At 40.8% G+C, this 8,718-nt stretch overlaps 1 pseudogene; it reads left to right on the plus strand.

The window, feature by feature from the left end:
* Nucleotides 1-7,566: 7,566 nt before the first annotated feature.
* Nucleotides 7,567-8,490, plus strand: LOC148699357 (uncharacterized; annotated as a pseudogene).
* The last annotated feature ends 228 nt before the right edge of the window (nucleotides 8,491-8,718 follow it).

The raw sequence follows: 8,718 nt of genomic DNA on the forward strand, positions 1-8,718 counted from the left end.
GGACACCTTATCGGGGGCACGCTGCATCTCGATATGCTCGAGGTGCTGGTTCACCAAGGTAGTTTGCTGCGTGAAGGCGTTCGTCAAATTGGCGACCTTCTGGGGCAGATGGTGCTCGCCATTTGGATTGAAAGAGCTTGAATGATGGGCATCTTCATGTATGGTGGAAGTGTAATGGACTGCAGGTACAAAGCTTGAGCCCATAGCAGGTAGTCCTTGGATCTGCATGGTCGTAGGCCCTCCTGGCCGTTGGGCTACCACATCTTGGCCTGTTGGCTGAGTGGCTTAGGCTTGGACCAGTTGAGTTGCTTGGCTGGCAACAGTTGCTGAATTCTTGGCTCCGGTTTGGGCCTGCTGTGCGACAAGGCCTGCTGCTGCATTGGGCTAGGCTTCCTGCCCAGGGCTTGCTGTGGCAACTGCCAAATTCTGGGCCTCCTGTCCACAAGCATGGAAATGGACCTGGGCCTTTTGCCTAAGGTTTGGTGGAAGTGGCGCCGTGGCTGCTGGGTCACGGTGGTGATGGTGGTGGCACAGCTTCGCAGCGGTGGGGCTCCTCCTGTCGTCGTGTTGAGCCTTGAGGACCTCCGTCGTGGGGCTATGTCCTCATCTCCACTCTCTGGTCCAAATCTTTGCACGTAAGGTGTTCCGTTCGTCGTAGTTTCTGAATTTCCTACCATTGTATCCTTTCTCCAAGGATTGATCAAGAAACTTTTCTAGGAAAAATTAATTGATACGACGTGTGAGAAATTTAACCTGATAGAAAATTCAAGAAACAAATGCGAGAGGCTTCTTCGAGTGTTTTGAATCAGCTCTCAATGAAAACACCAATTTGTGGATGCAAATTTCCACCATCTTTAGTCTTGACGAAAATGCACCAGCAAAACAATCAACATCTTTGATCAGAGACCGAAGCCTCACACGCGCACGAGGTGGGGCGGGGGGGGGGGGGGGGTTAGGTCAACGGATCTCCAATGCCTAAGTTAGTTCCTTTGAGAGAGCAAAATGTTTAGGCTTTTTAGGGTTGCAAAAAGCTCTCTAAAAATGGTAGAATATGGGGTATTTATAGGGTTAGGGCCACCATATAGGGTTTAATGGAAAAAATATTCTCTAAATATTCCCATGATATTTAAAAGGAGATAATATCTTGAGATAATAGGGTAATAATCCTTAATTGATTTAAATTAGGATTACTTACTGGATTGAAGTCAATCTTTAATTAGGAATGTATTAAAGATGGGATATGGCTAATTAATCCTTATCTTTAATTCCTTACCATGGGCAGATGAGCTGTGGGCAATTGTATTCAGCTGTTGGGTCCTTTAGGGAGGTAAGCTACGCGTGGGAGAATCTGAGAAGCCTGCCATTTATTGAAGGTAATCTTGTCCTTCTTGAATAAAGTACACGTGTCGCCTTTAGAATTTTTGGGATTATTTTTGGCTCCACAATGAGTACAGTAACACAGCATCGCTTAGAGCTCAAAGTCCGATCAACAAGAATCTCCATCTCGAGAATGTTATGCTATTAAAGCATGACATGGAGATCGAAAACGTCGCCAGATTGGCCATGCCTTTTGCGGGTTGGGTCGAGTACGAGAATCGGGTCAGAGAGCTGCAGATTGAGAAAGAGAGGTACTTAATGAACATGGGCTTGGGAAGGGCAAATGGGTTCAGGTTGGGCCACCAGAGTGGAGTGACAACGTGTGAGGAGTGTAGGAGGGCGAACGAGATGGGGAGAGAAGTCGGGTTCCACTGGTGCGCATACGACCCTGTGACTTTCGGGTTCAGGTCGCCAGCGGGTCTGATTTCCCGACCCGTTAAAGGGTCCGACTAGAAAGGTCACTTCATTATGGATTTTTTTTATGGGAGTTTTAATAAAACACTCCTGGTACTGTTCACTTTTAACGAAAAACCACTTTTTTACCTTGAACTATCACTATTCACTATACCTTTAAAAAGGGCTTTTCATTAAAAGGGAAGTTTTTTTGACTTTTCGTTAGTTTTCCTATTTTTTATTGGTTGGTGATAGTGAGATTGATAGTATGCGGTTTGGTATACGATAAGGAAGGTATACCTGACTATGACATAATTTAAGGTGTGAATATTTTGTGGATATGGTCGTATGGGTTACGAAAGTGTTTGAGAACGATGTCGTTTTAGGAAATTGGAGGTGAGATTTTGGGGGGTGAATGTGCAATTTAGGGTTTTGGAAGGTGGAATTGAAACTGATATGTAGCTGCCTGGATAGGAAAGATGTTTCTTATTTGGTGTTTGGGAAGAGGAATTGGGTTTGGGTTTTTTGTAATTCCATGGATTGGATTAGTTTCCCATCCCAATTAGAATTAAGTTATTAGTAGTAAAGGAGAGGCTCCTTAGTTTCTAGGACTTGTATAATTATTGGTTTTTATCATTTGCTTCGTTGTTTTAGATGTGCTTTATTAAAAAACGAATTCTGTGATTCAAGAATAATTGATTATAAAATAAAACGCATTGATTAACTGTATTTTAAAAGCGTTATGAGTATGAAAAATACTCTAAAAGCATATAGTAAAAAAAAAAAAAAAAAAAGTGTTCAATAAATTTTGATATAAAAATAAAATAAATTCAAAAGTCCAATTAAAAAAATTGTCTCAAAAAGAAATAGAAGAAAAATTTGGATCTTCAAGTTAAAAGATTGTTATTTGGAGATTGGAGCTTGTTATGGATTTTTGAAAATTATGATGTGAAGTGTGAGTGGTAAATTGTCCATTTTGGTAAGTTAGTTTTTTCTTTTAGAAGCTAAAACCATCCATCAACACAATTAATAAATGTCACATCCCGGCCAGGATCACTTCCCGGGCCCGCCCCACCACCGTAGCACGATATTGTCCGCTTTGGGCCCCGACCACGCCTTCACGGTTTTGTTTTTGGGAACTCACGAGCAACTTCCCAGTGGGTCACCCATCATGGGATTGCTCTAGCCCCCTTCTCGCTTAACTTCGGAGTTCCTACGGAACCCGAAGCCAGTGAGCTCCCAAAAGGCCTCGTGCTAGGTAGGGATGGGAATATACATTTAAGGATCACTCCCCTGGGCGATGTGGGATGTCACAATAAATATTGTCCATGTACTGTACGAATTTCAAATTTTTTATAATTGAATATCGTAATTTGAACTCAAAAAACTATCCATCAACGCAATTAAAAATAATTATCAGCAGTTGAGGGGAGAGTTGTGACAGCCCGTCCCGAATTATTTGTATCGTAGGTTTGAAAAGACTAAAATGCCCTTGGACATTAATTGGCGTTGTAAGGTGTTGTTTGTTTTGTTTTTGGTTGGGGGGCTGCCATCTGGACCACATACTCACACACACCCATCTCTTTCCCGTGACTCCCTCTTTCTTCTCTCTCTTGGATTTCTTCCATTTCTTTACAAATTGTACGGACGAACTTCAAAACCAACCTTGCACGCATGGATCGACATCTAGAAGGTAAGATTCGAACTCCTTGTAAGTATCTGAGTTCATATATACCATTTTTAGAACTTGAAACCCTCGAAAACCCTAGAACCCGAGAACCCGAAAACCCTAGTTTAATGTTTTTCCAGAATCCGGCGACGTAGTGGCGGCCGGCGCCGAATTCCGTCGACCTGAGGTATGGGATGACAGAATATTCTATCAAAGTTAACGGAATATTCCTAACGGAGAGTAACGGCGTCAAGTTAAATTTAACGAAATATTTTGGTAAATTGACAGAATATTCCCTAACGTCGTTAGGGATTTCGTCTCTGCGCCAGGCACGTGCTTATGCGTGGGAGGCGCTTGGCCGGCACGTGAGGGCATGTGAGGCTTCAGAAAATTTTTCTAAAAATATGGGGGTGTTCGTGGGTTTGAGTAAAGCATGTTGGTATATTCAAACACCCTAATTGAGCAATGTATGAGAAGTTATTACCTAAGATTGGTTTTGTGCGTTAAATTGACGGTTTTACATATAGGTGAGGACTATCCGGAGGACGAGCGCAGCCACGTGAGGCTCGGGTTTACGACCCTTCTACGTACCAGTGAGTGGCCTTTTGTTTTCAGTATATATATATATATATATATATATATATTATGATTGGTATCTTTCCAGAAATTACATTTTAATGGTTTTATAATTGAAATGCCATGTCAAATATCGTCGATATTATTATTGTGATTGTGTTGGTTATGCTTTGGTACCACGGATGCTCAGGTAAGTCAGGTGAGTATGTTTGTTAGTGATAGGTGTGGTGTTGATGAGATTGAGTTATAGCTTATATTCCTGCACCTCGGTGATTGTGCTCCACCAAAGTAGGGCCTAGCCTTCACGTGATCGTTCACCTCCTGCACCGTACGCTCACCTTGGATCCAAGGCAGGTGCCAGCCTGTCGTACAGACCACTATAGGTGATTCCGATTCGTAGGTGACTTACGATACATCGTATAGCCTTCACGTGATCGTAGCACTGAACGTATTTATATACACCAGCCTGTCGTACAGACCACTATAGGTGGTTCTGACTCGTGTGCAAGATAGTGGTTGAGGAGCTATAAATTCAGCCGTACATGTCACTTTAGGTGACTCCAGCTGACGTACTGATATTATCGGCATATTATGATTTGTTTTATCTCACCTGCTTGACGCTTATACTATTTGATTGGATTTTCTGACACGGCATATTTCTGGCATGGCACATTTGAGCTTTATCGTTTTTAGCATGATTTGATATACGAGCACGTATAATATTTTCTGGAAAGTATACAAGTTTTACAGAAAGGGGTTATTACTTGGTATTGAAATGGTTTGGAAAACTTTGTTTTTGCCCACTCACGTTTTCTGTTTTGTGCCCCTCTAGGTTTTAGGTAGTGAAGACGTGGGTGACGAAAGAGGCATCGAGGCAGTTCTGACAGAGCACCTTCCATGTAGGATTTTCTAGTTATCACTTGTGTAGTGTTTGTTTATTCTGGACTGCACCTAGGATACTTGAACTTCTACTTTGCATTTTTCCTTCTATGTTTGTCACTAGTACCCACTGATCTTTTTATTGTAAATTATCTTGTTGACTTTATTTCCTCGTATTTTCACTCTTTTACTTCCGCATTGCGCACTTGGCTACGTCACCCTCATGTGACGGCCAGCACGCTCCAATTTTTTATCGGGGTTTGTCAAGAGTTATGCTCCAAATATGTTTGTCATCAACAAAGTGCTATTATCAAATCTCAATTTATTTTCATTTTTATTTTCTCCTTTCTCATTCATTAAATTTACTTCGTAAAATATACATAACATTCCAGTCTTAAAATTCAACATTTAGGACGGTCATACTTGAACCGAACGCTCGACTCTTGCATTTGACAGCGAACGCAGTCCAAGTCTTGAGACACTAAGTCTATCATGAGGACTTTGATGCCCAAAATTCATCTTAATACCCAAAAGTTCACCAAAACTTGTTGCAAATTCTTCGTAACATGCACTTTCATCGCATAACCTTGAATTCTTAATTAACATGAGAAAAGTAAAAATTCATTCTCGGCTTTCAAACAAAGAGGTGTTACTTCAAAATTTCATTATAATTGAATGATGTCAAACTTGAAACTAATATATTGGCCACCTTGAGCAAGGGACCATCAAAATAATGGACAAGAATTTGGTACATCAAACTGTATTGAATTATACATTTAATTTGAGAAGTATAACTAAGCGGATGTGAGTCGCACACAAAAAATTAGGCATGATTAATACATAACTACACCAAACAATTAGGTCCACATGATTAATCATATGCAATCTTTTATACGAGTTGTCAAACAAGACCTAAGAGTTAAGACCTACATAGGTGCACCTTGGCGTGCGGCCATGGACCACGGACCTTTCTAGCTTGATGTCCCTCGAACCTAGCCTTCTGAAGAGGGAGTACCCGCTCCTTAACGATGGGCCCAAACGAGTGAGTTATGAGCTTGACCCAATAACCCAAAACAAAAAGAAGAGGTGTCTGTTTACTTATTTGAATACACCCACATTGTAATCACGAGCTGGTGATTCAATGGTAAAAGACGAATTACGGGGCTTTCTTAAAACTAAAAACTGAAGGTCTTAGATTTGAAACTCGCTGCTGGTGTGAAAGCTAGACTTGTCATCAGGAGAAGGCTGAAATGCCTCTGTGAATCTTCATAGCCTCAGAAGATGTGGATAACCATAGCTTGCCATCAATTATCCTCCTTTATAAAAAATGAAAAATAAATAAAAAAGACACCCACACCGTAGCCCATCCTTTATGTGCAAAAAGGACGAGTCTCATCAAAGTAGTGGCCGATAAAATCCATTCCGTTGATTTGGTGCCTGCAAAACGTATCAAACTTTCTCGTGTTACCTCTCCCATACCAGTATACCACCCGCATACATCTTTCATCACCCTGACCCTCATTTAACCGCCACGTGTTCATAAGACAGACGTCGGATTTCTGTAGTTGCAAATTCATCAGCAGTTTATGCTTCTATCCAATCATAAATGAACAAGTGTCCAATCTGTGTATACAATTTTAATTATTTGGACAAGTGTCCATCTGTATTTGAGTAGAAGCAAGAGCTGTTATAGCCAAGTAATGTTCCATAGAATAGAAGGAGGTTTTGAGTTAAGGAGTAGTGGAAGTGCGAACGAGCCAACCTGATACGGCCTGAATCCGCAAAATGTGATGTTGGCGTTCAAAGAGTGGTCACGGGGGCCTAAAACCTAAAAGAGACGACAATAACTTAAATACAATAAGTTATTGCAACCATAGCGTTTCGGTCTAATAATGTATTAACACGTAAGAAAATACTACAAAATATCACTGATTGGGACATGATGGTAGTGGTGAATAGTGATGGTAAACCCGTCCCATGTCATTTATTCAAGTGATTGAACTAGGGCTTGTTTGGTACCACTTTAATTTCCCATATAAGGTTTTAAATTAATTTTGGAAGGAAATTTTGGAAACTCACGTGTTTTCACGACATTGTAAATAAATTCTGGGCTAAGGTGTTTTCAAAATTTTCTTAGTTCCATTGAAGCCTTGGTATTTGGAACTGAAAATTGCTCAGTGCCTCATCAATTAGTTTCCAAAAACTCGTTTTTCTTGGGAACCAAACAGGCCGTAACACACAGACCCATTTTCTTTCTTCTTTAGAGAGAGAGAGAGAGAGAGAGCTATAACATCGTTTTTAAATTAACTTTTGTCCATATCGCAGTGCCGTTTTTAGAAACCGGATCCCCTCCAGATCTAATAAAATTAAGCCCATTGAGCAAGCGATCCAGATCGTTGAAATTTGATCAAACGGCTACAAACAGGAGTCCTTTAAAGTTATAATAATTGTAGCCGTTGAATCAAATTTCAATGATCCGGATCGTCTACTCAACATGCACAGTATATCCGGAGGGGATCTGGTACCCTTTTTAGACCTTTAAAATCGCCCCTGTTTATTTTTTTCAGTTTTTTTCTCTCTGTTTTTGTTGGGTTTTTTTCTTCAGTGTTTGCATATTTGCAAGGACAAATTTTCATTTTTTGTTTGTTGGGTGTGTGAAGTTTGCTGGGTTTATGCTAAAAATGGCTGGGTTTCCACCAAATCCCGACGACGGTGAACTGTGGCTTCCATCTGATATTTTTTTCAACGCAGCAGCTTCTTCAACTTCCACACTTAGCCATCACCATTTCTCTAATACCACGGACGACCTTGCTCGGCATTTGGCTTCTCTCTCTCTCCTCAAACAATACCAAAGTCCAAGCTTTTCACATCTTCAGGTTTCTCTCACTCTCTCCCGACTCACACACACAGCTTGATTTCCATTGCACCCTTTGCTTTACATGAATGTCTAACATGGGGTGTTTTGTATTTTTACAGAGTTTTCACCGGGTCAAACGGCGGTCGGGTCCACTCAGCTTGATTATTTGGCCCAGAGGTACTTTAATCTCGGCGACAGCCATGGTTTTGTACAAAAGGGTCATATTTTTCATGGGTACGGGACTCAACACCTCCATTACCACTATCAGTTTATGAACACGGCTCAACTTCAGGTAAATACAAGACCAGAAAACTGAACCGGATTTTTTTGCCCTTATTCTGTATTCAAATGTTTTGCTTACTTTAATAAATGAAAGTATTGTCATTTAGTAGTACTATGATTTAGAGTGATCTTTAAGTTTGAACATCGAAAATGGTGATCTTGCAACTAAATTTATTTCCACATTAGTGTAAATATACTTGAAATATTTGGGCAGGTTGGTAGCTTTTTGGAAACCAGAAATGGGATTTTGAAGAGACGGCAAAACCGTGTTTTGCCATTCTAGGTTAGAGGGAATGGATCAATGGGTGGTTTTGGGAAGGTTTGTGGAGGCACAGGCGTGTTTCATCCCAGGGTTTTGCATTCCACAACCACAACCACAACCACCGCCACTGCCACTGCCACCGTCACCGTCACCGTCACCGCTAGTAATCCAAAGGTCAAAAGGAAGCAGGGTTAGTTATTAATTCCTTCATTCTGAGTCTTTTTTTGTCCTAGGCAAAGTATGGTTTTGTTTTGTTTTATATGTTAGATGAAACGGGGTGTCTAGTGATTAGTGGTATTAAACCAAGTACGCGATGTTATGTTAAAAAATTAAAACACTTTACAATGTCTAATAAGGCCTCCATTTGTTTCTTGCATCTTTTCTGTGTTTGAAGACATGATATTTGTTTGTGTGTTGATCCAG

Source organism: Pyrus communis, chromosome 1 (genome assembly GCF_041283825.1).
Source record: "Pyrus communis isolate YQ-2024b chromosome 1, ASM4128382v1, whole genome shotgun sequence".
NCBI classification, from domain to species: Eukaryota; Viridiplantae; Streptophyta; class Magnoliopsida; order Rosales; family Rosaceae; genus Pyrus; species Pyrus communis.